Genomic DNA, 16,588 nt, shown 5'->3' on the forward strand with positions numbered 1-16,588 from the left:
TCCTTCTCACTCTCAAAAGTGTCCTGGTTTGAATAATAAATTATATGGGCATCTTTTTTGTTACCAACATTTCACAATGTTTGTAGATTAGAAAGTTTTGATAATTTTTGAAGCTGGGTGATAGGTATATGGGGATTTATTTAATTTTCATGCTAAAAATCTTAAATACATATATTTATAGTTAAGTTTCTATAGTTATGATTTAAACAAATGAGGAGTATTAATTTGTTTTTAAGTTCAAGCAGTTGTATCTCTTTCAAATATAAAAATATCATTAATGAAGCAATAACTTATACTTCTTTTCTCATGTACAAAAATTGCATTCCTGAAGAGTTGTTGTAACTGAAAGGACACAGATTGAACTATTGTAATTGAAAGTTTTTTGAATGAATTAGGAGTATTTGTTACATTAAAAGACCAGAGGGAATACTGTCACTCAATAAAGAATCTCTTTGTAGAGGTGCCTGGCTGGCTCAGCTGGTAGAGCGTGTGACTCTTGATCTTGGGGTTGTGAGTTCAGGCCCCATGTTGGATGTAGAGATTACTTAAAAATAAAATCTTAAAAAAAAAAAAAAAGAATCTCTTTGTAAAAGTATTATTATTATTTTTTTTTTAAGAAGGCAGCGGGAGGATAAGACACAAAAATTTCCTGAAGGAGATGACACTAGAACCAAGGATTATAGGATGAATGAGAAACAGTGATGTGTAGGGAAATACCAGCAAACCAAGTGCATTAGAGACTTCTAGTAATTTAATAATTAAAAATGGACCTTGAATGATTGGTCAGATTAGGAAGAGCTAATGAAGGTGAAACAGAAATTGGACTTTGAGAATTGAATTGGAAGCAAGTTAAATGGAGACAACTAGGGGAAATTATCTAAAAGCCAGATCTTTTTAATTTTATTTTATATTTTTATGTAGTTAACATACAATGTTATATTAGTTTCAGGTGTACAATATAATGATTCAACAATTCTACCCATTACTCAGTGCTCATCACCACAAGCGTACTCATCCCCTTCACCTATTTCATCCATCCCCCCACTCACCTCCCCTCTGGTAACCACCAGTTTGTTCTCTACAGTTAAGAGTCTGTTAAAAAAGAAAAAGTCTGGGGTCTCCTGGGTGGCTCGGTCGGTTAAGCTTCTGACTTCAGCTCAGGTCATGATCTCACGGTCCATGAGTTCAAGCCCCGCGTTGGGCTCTGTGCTGACTGCTCAGAGCCTGGAGCCTGTTTCAGATTCTGTGTCTCCCTCTCTTTCTGCCCCTCACCTGTTCATGCTCTGTCTCTCTCTGTCTCAAAAATAAACGTTAAAAAAAAAAAGAAAAATAAAAAAAAAAAGAAAATCTGTTGAGGCACCTGTGCGGCTTAGTAGGTTAAATGTCCAGCTCTCGGTTTTGGTTCAGGTCATGATCTTACAGCTTTGTGGGTTCGAGCCCTGCATCAGGCTCCCTGCTGAGAGCTCAGAGCCTGCTTGGGATTCTTTCTCTCTCCCCCTCTCTCTCTGGCCCTCCCCTACTCATGCTGTCTCTGTCTCTCTCAAAATAGATAAATAAACTTTGAAAACAAGAGTCTGTTTTGGGTTTGTCTGTTTTGTTCCCTTGTTCATTTTTTTGTTTCTTGAATTCCACATCTGAGTGAAATCATATGGTATTTATCTTTCTCTAACTGACTTATTTCACTTAGCATTATACCCTCTAGGTCCATCCATGTTGTTGCAAATGGCAAGATCTCATTCTTTTTTATGAGTAATATTCTAATATATATGTGTGTAGAACCTTAAATTGCGAGTGACTGAGCAAACATTTCTAATAAATTTTAACTTGGTAAACGAGTGATGCCGTGCAATGCAAGTAGTACGTGATGTCAAATGTTACGTGATCACCACTGAGCCAACGGTTCTTGAAATTTGTTTTGATCAAGTGCTTTGGATTACCAGCATGTTTCTGGAACAAATTGTGCTTGCGAACCAAGATTTTACTGTATATACACACACACCACATCTTCTTTATCCTTCATCTATCGATGGACACTTGGGCTGCTTCCATAATTTGGATATTGTTAATAATGCTGCAATAAACATAGGGGTGTTTGTATCTTTTCAAATGAGTCTTTTCATATTCTTTGGGTAAATAACCAGTGTAAAAGGATTGTTAATATCCTCACTTATGTTTTGTGCAAGGATGTATATTTTACACAACTCGAGAGGCAACCCAGTAGTTTAGTTTTCTCATCTGTAAAATAAGAGAGAGAATACTAGCTACTTAGAAAGCTGTTGTGAGGATGAATTTTTACATTTCATGTAAAGAATAAAGCTCATTGCCTGGCACACAGTAAGAACTCAATAAATGTTAAAATTTTTCTCTGTGGTAAGGTGACGATGTATTATTTCAAGTAAAGTGTTAAATAACAGCAGCAACAAACACTCTTGGAACGCATTACTTTGTACTTCCGTACTTGTGTTTTGTAATTGAAGACAGAGAATCAAAATATTCAACATGTCTAACTGGGCAGTATGAAAGTAAAACTTATATCAGGAAGATACATAAATTAGGTTTGCACTCTCTCGTTAATTCAGCCAGCCAGTCAGTCATGAACTATTTACCAAAAGCCCAGTATGTGCAAGCTGGGACCTGCGCAATTAGAGCAGGGCAAAGGGTGCAACCTGAATGCGGGATGCAATAGAAAACCGACGTGGTCATGATATTGCAGTTCAGGTTAACTTTGGTGGAATTAAGAAGTACTGTTTAGAGGCGCCTGGCTGGTTCAGCCTGTAAAACATGCAACTCTTGATCTCAGGGTTGTGAGTCTGAGCCCCATGCTGGGTATAGAGATTACTTAAAAATAAAATCTTTACAAAAAAAGAAAGAAAGAAAGAAATCCTGGTTAAATTATAAATCCTTTCATTAATCAGTAATATACCTTTCCACCCTGGCCATAGAGTTATTTTCCACATGTTTTAACAAAGAACAAAGAGTCTCTGATGTGCTTTTCACTTGTACATTTTCTATGCCTAGAGGCATAATGCAGTCTATGAAAAATCTTTCTTTTGTTCTTTTCATTGTCTCTCAAAGCCTCAAGCCTTAGGGCCTTTGAAATAAATCAATACTGAATTCATTGACTTAGGCATTCCAACAGAACAAAGAGAACTTCAGAGACTAGACAAAGTATTAAAAACATTTGGAATATTTTCTTCCCAGAGTGCCCACGTTTTTCTTATTGGAAAGCAACAGTTAACAGCATTCTTGTAGCTGAATCGCCATTGTTTTGCTTGCATACAAACTAAAAACGTTGTCAATCATCTCCTTCTCAAATTAATTTTGTAAATAACAAAGTTAGCATCTCGTCATTTAACCAATAGCCACAAAAAAGACGATGATGATAAAATGCCTAATTTTGGACACTCTCCTATTACTCTACATTTTGAATAGTTTTCAGACAACATATGTACTTGAGTATATCACAAGCTAAATACTATCTGGATAATTTAAAATATTTAACAAGTTTTCCTGAATATGCAAAGACTTTGACCTATTCCTGAGAAGCTTACAACATTTCAGAAAACAAAATCAGGAGAAAATAAGCTTACACCTGTGGTATGAGGCCGTTCAATAGCTTTAGGGTTGTTAAATATTCTCTTTTGGCTTCTCAATCAATAGAGAGCAGGAAGCACTGACTGTCTGGCTGTCTATTAGCATGTTTTCAATTGTAAGACAGAAAGCCCAACTCATACTGGTTAACAATAACTAGAACTGGTTAACAACAACTTTAACAGTAACAACTTTAAACAATGGTTTAAAGGTGAGATAGCCTTTAAAATGATTCAGCAGCTCTGTGGTATCAGAAGAACCCCTTTAGGGAAACAACCCAAACGTCACACTTCTTCCTCTACATGCTCTCTCCTTTCTTAGAGTCTTACTGTCATAATATATACAATCCCGATACAGCCTGTCTAGAATCAAGCCTACCTATATATATGATTTCCAGTAAACCCTCAAATCCTGTTAGCCTCAAAAATCTCACTCCCTAACCTATCACCCTCTAAAATAACACTGCCGTTAGAATACCTTGTTCGAAGAAACTGCATGATAGCGGGAGCAAAGAATTTGGTATCAGAGGATTACTGCTACTACCCCACTGCATAATTATGGGATTTAGAGCAAGCTATTAACCTCAACGATTTTCAGTTTCCTAATCTGTAAAATGGAGCTTACAAATAATGTATTCGTACACCTTATGAAGAATACCTAGCAAAATCCTATCGCAATCACATTACTGAATGATAATACGTTGGGAGCATTGTTTGAATGTCTCCAGAAAGCTCTTTGTTTGCCTGTTGTCTGTGGCGGCTTTTGTGATACTATGGCAGAGTAGAGTGACTGTAAAAGAGACTCAATGCTTAAAATACTATCTGGCCCTATGGGAAAAGTTTTCAACCCCCACCCCAGAGAAGGAAGGCTTTATTACCTGAGTTGCAGCTTTACAAAGAGCCTCGTTTTGGGAACCCTCTTGCACTGTTGGTGGGAATGCAAACTGGTGCAGCCGCTCTGGAAAACAGTGTGGAGGTTCCTCAAAAAATTAAAAATAGACCTACCCTATGACCCAGCAATAGCACTGCTAGGAATTTACCCAAGGGATACAGGAGTACTGTTGCATAGGGGCACTTGTACCCCAATGTTTATAGCAGCACTCTCAACAATAGCCAAATTATGGAAAGAGCCTAAATGTCCATCAACTGTTGAATGGATAAAGAAATTGTGGTTTATATACACAATGGAGTACTACTTGGCAATGAGAAAGAATGCAATATGGCCCTTTGTAGCAACGTGGATGGAACTGAAGAGTGTGATGCTAAGTGAAATAAGCCATACAGAGAAAGACAGATACCATATGTTTTCACTCATATGTGGATCCTGAGAAACTTAACAGAAACCCATGGGAGAAGGGAAGGAAAAAAAAAAAAAAAAGAGGTTAGAGTGGAAGAGAGCCAAAGCATAAGAGACTCTTAAAAACTGAGAACAAACTGAGGGTTGATGGGGGGTGGGAGGGAGGGGAGGGTGGGTGATGGGTATTGAGGAGGGCACCTTTTGGGATGAGCACTGGGTGTTGTATGGAAACCAATTTGACAATAAACTTCATATATTGAAAAAAACAAAACAAAACAAAGAGTCTCGTTTTCCTGGATCACTAGAAAAAAGGGAGAGCAATTTGGAACATCCATATTTTTAACCAAAAGATATGAGTCAGAGTCCCAACAATGAACAGATGGCTATTTGAACACAGGTAATTTGAGGAGGGTCTATTGATTTATTTAGTTTTTGTTTTTCCTCTTTTTTTTTTTTTTTGAAGTTAACTTATTTATTTTGAGAGAAAGCACAAGTGGGGAAGGGGCAGAGAGACAGAGGAAGAGAATCCCGAGCAGGCTCTGCACCACCAGTGCAGAGACTGATGTGAGGCTCGAAACCATGAACCAGGAGATCATGACCTGCGCGGAAGTTGGACGCTTAGCTGATTAAGCCACCCAAGTGCCCTGAGGAGGGTCTATTTAAAAAGGAATGAGGGGCGCCTGGGGGTGGCTCAGTTGGTTGGGCGTCCGACTTTGGTTCAGGTCATGATCTCACGGTCCGTGAGTTTGAGCCCCACATCGGGCTCTGTGCTGACAGATCAGAGCCTGGAGCCTGTTTCAGATTCTGTGTCTCCCTCTCTCTCTGACCTTCCCCCATTCATGCTCTGTCTCTGTCTCAAAAATGAATAAACGTTAAAAAAAAATTTAAAAAGGAATGAATTTAGGAGCTGGGGTTCACCACCTGAAGGGGTGAGGGAACAGTTGCTAGGAACTGGGAAAAGACAACAGTGTAGAGTTAGTGGCCCTGAGAAAAATGAGGACTTCTAGTCCAGGGACACAGCCAGCTCCAGGAGACTTTGCACAGAAGGAGATAAGGGAATAAATACTCTGACTTTGCTTTCCTCTTCTCTTTTCTTACTGGGACTTCTCCCTGGCTAAATGCAACCAGAGGTCCTCAGTGCCATTGGACCTGAGAACAGATCATCATAGTCCATACTATTCAACCTCCTGGGCAGAGAGCAGGGTGGAGAAGGCTGTAAACTGGTTAGAGTGAGACAAATAGAAAATATCTGGCACAGAGAGCTACCTTGAGGGTTTCTGTGAGCAGAATGAAGAAATGTAGCAGTAAAACAGATTGCGACTCAGGCTTTTCTTAGAGGGTGTCTAGATAGAATGACATCCTGGTGGCAATGAGAATACTTAGCATCCAGATCTTGGTTTCTTAATATCTTCCTCTGATAAAAGGGATTAGTGCTTCTTAGAGAAATGTCTTTCTGGGACATGTAGGTCCAGCACAAGGTAAATACAAGATGAGCTTGGAGGACCTTGTTTTGCCAGAGTAAGGAAGAGCTGATACAGGAAACGGGAGTCAGCTGAAAGGGGCTCCCACTGGCAAACTCCGAACCAATCTGAATATCAAATACTAATAGTTAAGAATGAACTTCAGACTAAACTAGGAGAACATGAACACATCACAATGTAAATAAATGGGGAGAAAAGAAAGTTCTACCTTACAGTAAACGTCTTAGAATATATCCCTATCAATTACTTATTAATCAGTGAACACAAAGTACTCATTAGTTAATTTTACAGTGGAGAAATATGGCAAACATCACATTAACCAAGTGACAAATGTTGTCATCATCAGTAATGAGACAAATCACGTGCCCCTCATATGATGTAATGAGGGAAACACAGCGTCACTTCTATGGTATTCTTACAAACGTGGGTAAGGAGAGATACCATGATGAAATATCAGACTAACCCAAACCAATGGATAATTAAATGATTAACTAGCCCGTGCATTTTAAAAAATGATGGGTTTTAAATTTGTTTATTTATTTGTAAGTAATCTCTCCACCCAACGTGGGGCTGAAACTCATGACCCAGAGATCAAGAGTCACATGATCTACCGACAGAGCCAGCCAGGCACTCTAAAAAATGACAGGGTAATTAAAGACAAGGAAGATCTAAGAAAGTTACTTATTGAACAAAGCTAAAGAAGAATTATAACTAAACCCAACACCTGACATTAGGCTGGATCCTGGATGTATAAAGGAAATTATGGGGATAATACTCAGAATTTGAATGAGGGTCTGTGGATTAGGAGGCACTATTGAATCATTATTAATTTTCTGATTGATGATGACACTATGGCTACAGTCTTTGCTTTCTTAGGAAATATACACTAAAGTATTATGGGATAAAGAGAATCATGCCTAAAACTTAAATACAGAGGGAAAAGGAATATGTGTATGTGTGTCTGCATGTGTGTGTGTGGGGGGGGTGGTGTAGAGAAAAAAAAAATGATAAGGCACATGTGGTAAAATGTTAACAATGGGCAAATCTGGGAGAAGGGTATATAGGGCTTTTCATACAATTTTTCTAACTTCTCTGTACATTTGAAATTATGTCAAAATAAAGAGTTAAAACATACTTGAAAATGCTGATACCTAGGGGCTCCTGGATGGCTCAGTGGTTGTACTTGGGCTCGGGTGGTGACCTCATCGTTCGTGAGTTCCAGCCCCACATCAGAGTCTGCTGTCAGCGCAGAGCCCACTTCAGATCCTCTGTTTCCCTCTCTCTGCCCCTCCTCTGCCCTCTCTCTCTTTCTCAGAAATAAACATTAAAAAATTTTAAAAAGAAAATAAAAGCAAATGCTGATGCCTAGACACCATCCACGATCAGTTTAGTCAGAATTTCTGGGGGTAGGGCTTCCAAGGCTCCCCAGGTGATTGCACAGGCTGCAGAGGCTGAGCTCTCATGGTTGGTGTAGCCCCTTCTCTCTCAGCCACTATCCAGGCTCCACAGCTTACAAAAGAAGCAGCAAGCACTTCCCATTGGTTCATAATGTGCCAGGCCCTGGATTAAGGACTTTGGACACAGAAAGGAATGAGACTCACATGGTCCTTGGCATATGGCAGGGGCAAAAGTGTACTGGAAACAGGCTGCTGTCAGGCCCTCTGCCTGTCCAAATGTGCATGAAATTGGAATTGTGGAACTATGAGCCAGGAGCCTTTTTCTCACCCTCAAAGTCGAGAGGGGACCGTACTTTCTGATGTGGGTTATGTTAGAGAGGCACAGTGCTCTGGGCCTTGCCCCTTCTGCAAAAGGCTTGAGCAAGCCTGGGTTTTTCAGAGGCTCCCCCTCTGCCCTCAGAAGAGCTGTTACCTGGCATAGTCCTCCTCTTCTTTGTTCTTACTGTCTCCACCTGTGAGTTTAACATTTTACCCACACATTTTAATTTCATCATAATTTTATATCTCTTAATGTCTGTTTTAATCTTTTACCTAATTGACTTTCAGCATCTTTACCACTCTAAATATCCCTAGTTTATTTGATTTTATTTTTAATATATATATTTTTGAGATTCAAGTTCATGGTTAGTGTAAAAAGTTAAAACTGTGCTGAAATAGATAATGTAGAAAGCAAACTTCCCCAAATCCCATCAGCAGGGATAATCATTGTTAATAATTGATGTATATTTCTCTAGATCTGGTTATATGTATATGTATATATGTAAAGATACTTTATTGATGTTAATAGTAAGAGAAATGGTACTTCACTTTATACACCATTTAAAGTCTTTCTCTTTTTTCAGTTAAGAATATATCATGGGAAATGAAAACAGGATATTGAAAAGATGCCTGAACTTCTGTGTTTATTGTAGCACTATTCACAATAGCCAAGATATTAAAAAAAGCTAACAACCTAAATGTCCATCAATGGATGAATGAATGGGTAAAGAATGCATACATATGTGTTTATGTATATGTTTATATATATATAATGTTTATACATACATATATAATGCTTATACATATATATAATAATATATATAATGTTTATACATATATATAATGCTTATACATATATAATAATATATATAATGTTTATACATATATACACATATACATAACATTGTATTACATATATGTATCATATACCACTATATATATATGTGTATATATATATACATATGTATACACACACACACACACACCTGCATCATGTTATTCAGCCATGAGAAATAAGGAAATCCTGCTTTTGGGACAACATGACCTTGAGGGCATTATGTTAGGTGAGATAAGTCAACCAGAGAAAGGCAAATATTCTGATATTACTTATATGTGGAATCTAAAAAAAAAGGTGAACTTGTAGAAACAGAGAGCAGAGTGGTGTTTACCAGGGCTTGTGGGGTAGGTAGAGGAACGGGGAGATGTTGGCCAAAGGGTACAGACTTGCAATTAGAAGATGAGTAAGTTCTGGAGATCTCATGCACAGCATAGTGATGATAATCAATACACTGTGTTATATACTTCAAAGTTGCTAAGAGACTAGACCTTAAGTGTTCTCATCACAAAAAAAGAACTGATATTTATGCAATGTGATAGAGGTGTCAGCTAACACTACAGTGGTGGTGATCATATTGCAATATATAAATGTATCAAATCAACAGATTATATACCTTAAACTTACACAATGTTATATGTCAGTTATATCTCAATAAAAATGCACATTTTTTTTAAGATTTTATTTTTTAGGTAATCTCTACACCCAACCTGGGGCTCGAACTTACAATCCCAAGATCAAGAATCACATGCTTTAACAACTGAGCCAGCCAGGTGCCCCAATAAAAGTATACATCTTGAAATTTTTCTCATGGATTCATTCAAATTTTATATATCATACAAACATAAACATATACTAAGATATTTATTAGTATTAATATTACTAGGACTTGACTGTACATATCAATTTGAAGCTTGCTTTTTCTTTCAGTTCAATATAAAATGTGAAAAATTTTCCAGGATTCATTCATTAATTCAAAAAAATATGAACACCTGGGTGACTCTGTTGGTTGAGCATCCAACTTTCAGTTTCAGCTCAGGTCATGATCTTGAAGTTCATGAGTTCAAGCCCTACACTGGCTTCTGAGCTGTCAGTGCAGAGCCTGTTTGGTTTTGTCTCTCTCCCTCTTTCTCTTTGCTGCACTAAACAAACAAACAAACAAACAAGCAAACAAATAAATAAAACTTAAAAAAAAATACTAACACCAGGATGCCTGGGTGGCTCAGTCAGTTAAACAACCAACTCTTGATTTCGTTTCAGGTCACGATCTCACAGTTCGCACTGACAGTGCAGAGGCTGCTTGGGATTCTCTCTCTCTGCCCCTCTCCCACTCAGCTCACTCTGTCTCTCTGAAAATACGTAAATAAACTTAAAACAAACAAACAAACTAACACCTATTATGTAGCAGGCTTTGTTCTAGGTGCTAGAGAGACCACAATGAAAAAGATGATGTCTCTGGGGGAATGCAAGCTGGTGCAGCCACTCTGGAAAACAGTATGGAGGTTCCTCAAAAAACTAAAAATAGAACTACCCTACGATCCAGCAATTGCACTACTAGGTATTTATCCAAGGGATACAAGTGTGCTGTTTCGAAGGGACACATGCACCCCCATGTTTATAGCAGCACTATCGACAACAGCCAAAGTATGGAAAGAGCCCAAATGTCCATCGATGGATGAATGGATAAAGAAGATGTGGTGTATACACACACACACACACACACACACACCCACACACACACACACACAATGGAGTATTACTCGGCAATCAAAAAGAATGAAATCTTGCCATTTGCAACTACGTGGATGGAACTGGAGGGTATTATGCTAATGAAATTAGCCAGTCAGAGAAAGACAAAAATCATATGACTTCACTCATATGAGGACTTTAAGAGACAAAACAGATGGACATAAGGGAAGGGAAACAAAAATAATATAAAAACAGGGAGGGGGACAAAGCATAAGAGACTCATAAATATGGAGAACAGAGGGTTACTGGAGGGGGTGTGGGAGGGGGGATGGGCTAAATGGGTAAGGGGCATTAAGAAATCTACTCCTGAAATCATTGTTTCACTATATGCTAATTTGGATGCAAAAAATAAAATAAAATAAAATAAAGTATTGTGTTGAAAAAAAATATATATAAAAAAATTTAAAAAATAAAAATGCTATGGTAAAATAAAAAAAAGATGATGTCTCAACCTCAATATACATTAGTAGAAGGGGAATAAAGAAAGCAAACAAATAAATAAATAAATGGTAAGTTCTACAAGGTAAATAAAACCTAGTGAGAGTGCAGAGATAATGGGAGAAGTTTTATTCTTCTTTGGTCACACGAGAATCTCAAGAATTTGAACTGGAGCAGATAACCAAGTAATAAGAAGATCAGATCATATGATGATCTGGGGAAGAACATTCCAGGTAGAGGCCAGAGCTGGTGCTAAGTGCCAGGGATGGGAGCAAACTTGGCTTGTTTGAGGAACCCAGACAACACGTGGGGTTGGAATGGAGCTAGGAGGGGGAATGGTGGCTGGTATGAGAGGTCACTAGGCACCATGGTAAGAGGTTTACAATTTATTCTAGGTGCAACAGAAAGTCCTAAAAGGTTTTAAGCAGGGATGTAATATGAACTTATCTAGGATGTTACAAGATCACTCTGACTGCTGAGTAGCTAGTGGACTGGACTATAGGGAAGCAAGAACAAAAGCAGGGTGACCAGATGGGAATCTATTCCTGAGAAAAGCTCTAACTCACTGAGGTTCCAGGAATATAATGAAGAGTGGTCAGATTCAGGCTTAATAGTAAGTGTTGAACTCATGGGTTCTTCTGATGGATTGAATGGAGGAAGGGTGACAGACAGTAAGGGAGAAAGAAATCAATAATGAATCTAGGCTTTTGGCAGGTGTCATCTTTAACATTTGGACGACTGGGGATGACATTGGCTGAAGTGAGAGAGCCTAGGGGAGCTCAGGTTTTGAGAGAGAAAAGGGGAGAAAATGAAGAACTCTGATTTGGATATGTTGAGATTGAATGACCTATCAGACATCCAACCACAAATTTTAAGTAGGTGGTTGAGTTTTCCCAGGGGAGATAAGAGGATTATTGGGTTTGGAGATACATATTTAGAAGTCATCAACATATGGATGTTATTTAAAGCCATGGGCAGGGTGAGTTTATTTTGGAAGAGAATACAAGTACAGAAGAGGAGAGAGCTTAGATAAGAACCCTAACATAAGGGCTTCCAACATTGAGAAGAGAAAAAGAGCAGGAAAGTGGTGAAGAAGGAGGGGTTGTTAGAAATCACAGGAATGTGTCTCATAAAGGTCTGCGCAGTCAAACTCCTTTGATAAGTTAAGATGAGGACTAAGAATTGTTATAAGATTTGGAAAGTTGGGAGGTCAGTGGAGAACTTGACCTTCAGAGAGTGATGGGGATAGAAACTTGAGTTGGATGTTACACAGGAAAGGAAAGGTGGGCAAATAGAAACATGTGGGAGAGAAAACACTTTCAGGTTTAGGGAGAAAGATGGAGCAAATGGAAAAGGATAAGGTGAGGAAGAGTTCTGGTTTTTTGTTTGTTGTTTATTTACTTTTTTTTAATGTTTATTTTTGAGAGAGAGATAGAGACAGAGATAGAGTGTGAGTGGAGGAGGGGCAGAGAGAGAGGAAGGCAGAATCTGAAGCAGGCTCCAGGGCTCTGAGCTGTCAGCACAGAGCCCAACATGGGGCCCGGGCCCAGGAACCATGAGATCATGACCTGAGCCAAAATCAGACATTTAATTGACTGAGCCACCCAGGCGCCCCTTGTTTGTTGTTTAAATGACAATGACATCATGTTTCACAATAATGGGAATGGTCCAGCTGAGAAGAAAATATGAATGATGTATGAGAAGACAATAGCAGGAGCAAAGTGCTTAAAAATGTGAGAAGGGGGGGATCTCAGGCATAGATGAAGATGTTATAAGGGGACTTCATTGGTGCCCAATAAATATAGGAATTTAGGTTGTGTCTAATTTTTAATTTTTAAATGTAATACTTTGAGGTGTCTGGCTGGCTCAGTTGGTAGAGCATGAGACTTGATCTTAGGGTTGTAAGCTTGAGCCCATGTTGGTGTAGAGATTACTTAGAAATAAAGTCTTTAAAAAAAAAGTAATACTTTGGATATCCTTGTATATTTATCTCTATATACTTATGTGAATTACTGAATGATAAGTATATTTCTTGGTCAAAAGATATGACTAGCTTAAACTTTATTAGATATTAGAATATTTCCTTCCAAAATATTTCATTTTTTAATTCTTAAATCTGAATTTGGAAATGTTAAGTCTAACCATCTAATCTATTGTCTTTTTCGTCTCTTTTAGGTCCCACTTTAGATATTATTGGTTTTAGGTATTTAATTTCTTTCCCCTCCCTATCATTTCTTCTTTATTTTTCCTATATTCCTTTTGATGATTCATCTTTATACCATTCGGCCAGAACCCAGGCCTGGAGGAGTATGAACCATGGAGGGTTCACACTGTGAACAAGAAACCTCCTTCCCCCAGCTGCTCAGACACCTGCTCCCTTGGCCTCCTATGAAAACAAGTCCCCTGGTACAGTTAATAAGACTCTCTCCAAAGAATTTCCTCTGATGAGACTAAGCTGAAGGGTTAAGTCTCTCCAGAACCATAAATTCCATAGTGAAGATGACATATTTGATTTGCTTAAAAAGTGTTTTTGACATGTTACACTATCTGATATTTATATTTAAAAATTGCTTGCCTTAAAACCCATAGACTCCAGTTGGATTTTAGGCAAATTGTCAGTGTTAAGCCACAAGACAGAAGGCAGTGGTAGCATGGGGGAGGGAATGCTCAGCTAATGGCCTGGATTTTGACCCTGCTCAGGAAGCACTTGCTCAGGAAGCAAATGGTGGTGAACCTTTTCGGAGACTCTGAAAGGAGGTGGCACAGGGGAAGGAAGTAGAAAAGTATGCAGCTGAATTATTGGCACCACTTCTAAGCCAACTGCTTTTACCCTTTTATTACCACAATGACTCCCCTCCTTTAGCTGCAAAATCACAGGAGGATTCTCTTAAAGGATAGGTGTTTGAAACCCTCTTTTCTTATCTTGGGGACCGAAGAAAAGCTGGTTAAAGTGAAGGCTATCACTCAGATATTTAATGGGCTCATTGTTCTTCTGGTGGGTGTTTCTTTTCATCTGTTAGGTTCTGTGTCTAACTATTTAGAATGGTCTTAAGGACAGGCACCTGGGTGGCTCAGTGGGCTGAACAGTTGACTTCAGCTCAGGTTATGATCCCACAGCTCAAGGCTCGTGAATTTGAGCCCTCGTTGGACCCTCTGCTGTCACTGCAGAGTCTGTTTCAGATTTTCTGCCCCCCCCCCCCCGTCCCTCCACCACTTGTGCTCACTCTCTCTCAAAAATAAATAAAAATATTTAGAATGGCCTAAAGGACAAGTTTTAAGGAGGAGGGACCCTCTCACATTCTAATCATTAGCCATGGTTCCACTTTAGAAAGCTCTTGAGATATGGAGACATGGCTGATGCTGCACTGTTAAAATTTTTTGCCCATTGGGGGCCTGGGAGGCTCAGTCGGTTGAGCGTCTGACTTTGGCTCAGGTCATGATCTTGCAGTCTGTGAGTTAGAGCTTCACGTCAGGCTCTGTGCTGACAGCTCAGAGCCTGAAGCCTGCTTCGGATTCTGTGTCTCCCTCTCTCTCTGCCCCTCCCCTGCTCACAGTCTCTCTCTCTCTCTCTCTTGAAAAATCAATAAATATTTAAAAATTTTTTGAATAAAAAATGTTTTGCCCATTATTTAAGAAAACATGATAATCTCCAGGGTAAGTAGAGTATCTGAAGATAGGTTTTTGTGTGTGTGTTTGTTTTTGTTTTTGAGAGAAAGTGAGAATATGTGTGTGAGTGAGGGGGAGGGTCAGAGGGGCAGAGAGAGAATCTTAAGCAAGCTCCACACTTAGCACACAGACTGATGTGGGGCTCAATCCCATGACCGTGGGATCATGATCTGAGCCAAACTCAAAAGTCAAATGCTCAACCGACTGAGCCACCCAAGAGCCCCTGAAGACAGGTTTAAACAAGTTTTAGGATCTAGGCCTCACTGAATGTCCCTGATGTTTTATAGTTGTCACCCCACAGATAATTTACTGGGTGCATTAAGCAAGAATTTTCTAAGTAGTGTGACTCAAATGGTTACCTCAATATTGAATTCCTCTGCCCTCAGGGAAATCGAGCAGAATCTAAATCAGCCTGAGCTCCCAAGATGGTCATCTCTGGCAATAAGTAGCATCTTCAGTTTATCTAAATGTGTTATTTAATGTGTACCAAGATGTGAAAAATTTGAGTTCAGCCTTTTACCAGTTTATTTCTTCATGGTACATATAGAAATACCCAGCTAATTCACTCTAACTTGTTCCACAAGTGTCCTAGAAGCTGTTTGCCTACTTATGGAGTTGGAACTCAGACAAGTACTCTTGAATGGGGCCACATCACAATGCCTGCCCCCAAAGCTCATTGCCCTTGAATCATTGTGCCTTTGTAGCTACTTTTTAAGCCTGAGTTGGAGTAGCTGCCCGCTAAAACCCGGCCAGCCTCAGGGATGTAACTCAGACTCTTGTGGCTCAGACTCCTGTCCAGCTCAGGTCACTGCTGATGTTATTTCTGCTAATTGTTTTGCACATTACAGTCCCTCCCTTCCATCACAACCTTTGTTAAAGATTCTCCACACTGAAATCAGTCTTCAGATGCACTTAAATAATTTTGTTCCTTAGGGCTCAAGTTTGTCACCAGTTTGTTCCAAATCCAGACCAATAATAGTCCCTTTCCCCTATAGACCATAGTACAGAAACCAGCCCACTAGTCCTTTCTCTTCCTACCCTAATGGCGAGTTATTCTTCTAGGATCTATTCATCCTTTCTAGGCCTCTGCCTAGCCCAGTCCAGATTTTTGACCCTCAAAGAGAGTGCGTGTGTGTGTGTGTGTGTGTGTGTGTGTGTGTGTGTGTATAACCACAAGGGAGCAATGAGATCTTTTAAATATGGATGTTCTATCATGAATATTTCTATACCATTTACCATCACCTGGGAAACAGATATTATTGGATTATTTGAGGTTTGAATTGTTTTTGCCTCAACTTTTGACTTTAGGTTTGGGAATCTGGCTTAGGCTAAACAGCATGTGCTCTGGTTAGAGCACCATTAGTTGGTGATTATACAGAATTGGAACTGCACCAGTACCATGATTTTGGGGATCAAAGGGGAGAGCTTCTTGAGGAGGTCCTATGACTTTCCAATGAGTTATGGAAGAGATGTGTTTTCTCCCTCCTTCCCTTTCTCCTACTTCCTTTTTTTTTAAATTTCATTTTAAAGTTTATTTATTTATTTTGAGAGTGAGAGAGACATGGGGTGGGGGAGGGGGAAAGAAAGGGAGAGAGAGACAGAGAGAGAGAGAGAGAGAGAGAGAGAATCCCAAGCAGGCTTGTGCACTGTCAGCACAGAGCCCAACATGGGGCTTGAACTCACGAACCATGAGATCATGACCTGAGCCAAAACCAAGAGTCAGACACTCAGCCAACTGAGCCACCAAAGCACCCCAAAATTTTATGTAAAGAGAAAGTGTGAGTGGGGGAAAGGGACGGGGGGGGGGGGGGGGAGAG

The 16,588-nt window shown here is 39.3% G+C and overlaps 1 long non-coding RNA gene across 1 annotated transcript in view; it reads right to left on the reverse strand.

The window, feature by feature from the left end:
• Positions 1 to 8,427, reverse strand: part of LOC128775304 (uncharacterized) — a 31,378-nt gene extending 22,951 nt beyond the window's left edge. Inside the window, exon 1 of the long non-coding RNA XR_008419938.1 lies at positions 7,504 to 8,427. This is a non-coding gene — a long non-coding RNA (uncharacterized LOC128775304). The remainder of the gene's footprint in view (positions 1 to 7,503) is intronic.
• Between the last annotated feature and the right edge of the window lie 8,161 nt (positions 8,428 to 16,588).

This window comes from Panthera pardus, unplaced genomic scaffold (assembly GCF_024362965.1).
Source record: "Panthera pardus isolate Hobbes unplaced genomic scaffold, ASM2436296v1 HiC_scaffold_7, whole genome shotgun sequence".
Lineage (NCBI taxonomy): Eukaryota > Metazoa > Chordata > Mammalia > Carnivora > Felidae > Panthera > Panthera pardus.